The 1,577-nt window shown below is 43.6% G+C and overlaps 1 non-coding gene across 1 annotated transcript; it reads left to right on the top strand.

The window, feature by feature from the left end:
• Positions 1-1,158: 1,158 nt before the first annotated feature.
• Positions 1,159-1,264, top strand: LOC144713373 (small nucleolar RNA R71). Its single transcript, XR_013584035.1, has one exon. It is a non-coding gene; the product is annotated as a small nucleolar RNA R71 (small nucleolar RNA).
• The last annotated feature ends 313 nt before the right edge of the window (positions 1,265-1,577 follow it).

Below are 1,577 nucleotides of genomic sequence, written 5' to 3' on the forward strand. Positions count from 1 at the left end.
GTGATGGTGCACACCTAAGCATGTCTTCCACAGTGACTGTCATTGTGGCCTTCCTAAAGTTCTCTAACAACCGGTTTTCATAATCAAAGACAGGTTTCTTTCTCGTTAGGGCAGAGGGGTAAGGTATGTGTTGCCCACTTGTGGAAGGTAAGGGTTCATCGCCGTCGGGAAGATCCTCTCCTTCGTGCTCCCTTGACTCCTCTTTCTTCCTAGCGTTCTCTACAGAATACCTATAGGGATCCTGAAGTTCTTTTCCATTCCTCAATCTTGAGGCTGCCAGAACTTCAGGATCCAATTCATCCATTTCTTCATGGCTAGAATGCTGAATATGATGCAAATTGCATGGATTGATGACGGGTTTCGTAGGAAAACGTTGAGAAGTGCAAGTGTTTTCTGCAAGGATACCTTGGGACTCAGAGGGTGGCCTGAAACTCTCCAGCAGCTTCCTCATTTGCTCTTGTGACTCCAGCATTTGTTTAGTCTGTAACTCCATCATCACCTGCATTCGCATCTCCATCTCCGCCCGCAACTTTTGGTTTTGCTTTTCGATCATATCTGAAATGACGGGGGTTAATGTAGAGAAATCAGGTTGAGTTTGAGATGAAACCTGATACTGTTGTGGAGGCCTGTGCTGGAATTGTTGTCTCTGCTGGAACGGGGGTTGAGCTGCCGGCTTGTTTCCTCGGTGGAAGGCCTCTCCGTTTTGGAAATTTGGCCGCTTTTGACCTGCCCACGGTTGTTGCGGCTGATTGAAGGCCTTCACCTCTTCTTCCATGGCTTGGCAGGCTCCATCTTCATGTTCTCTGCTAAAACAGAGAGAGCAGATCTTAGCTTTAATGATGGGAGAGTTACCTAGGAAGACATTCTTCAAGGTAGAGGTGAGCTCCTCCAATTTCTGGTTGGTCTCCCTTAGGCCCGCTTGTAGCTCTCCCTCCTTGGCGTTGACCTGCAGAACTCCTGCTCTCTTGGGCTGCACATTCCTCCCATTCTGATTGGCTCCAATCTCCTACAAATCAGTTTCTGCAACTCTCTCCAAAATATCAAAAACTTCGTCCTCATATGCGGTATAGAACGTTCCACCGGTAGCGAGATTTACTTTGTTTTTCATAAAATCAGAGAGAGACTCATAAAATATTTGGGCTAATTGACATTGTTCAATGCCATGGTGAGGACATTTCCTCAACAAATCATTGAATCTCTCCCATGACTCACTAAAAGCTTCTCCATCATGAGGATGGAAATTGTGAATTTCCCTTCTATAGAAATTCATTTTGGAGAGAGGGTAGAATTTTTGCAGAAATTTTCCTTGCATCTCATCCCATGAGTGAAAGGTGATTCCTAAATTACGATACCAAGAAAGTGCTTTGTCTTTCAAAGTTAGAGGAAAATATTTCATTTTTAAAATTTCTGTAGAAATTCCTGGAACGTTTTGAGATGAACACCTAATATGGAAGTCATCAAGAAATTCTAAGGGATTTTGAGCAGGCAGTCCATTAAATTCAGGTAAGGAATGAATTAATGCATTGTTATATCGAAAGGAGATACCGTCACCGATGTTAAGATTTACATCATTTTGA

This window comes from Wolffia australiana, chromosome 15 (genome assembly GCF_029677425.1).
Source record: "Wolffia australiana isolate 7733 chromosome 15, ASM2967742v1".
Lineage (NCBI taxonomy): Eukaryota > Viridiplantae > Streptophyta > Magnoliopsida > Alismatales > Araceae > Wolffia > Wolffia australiana.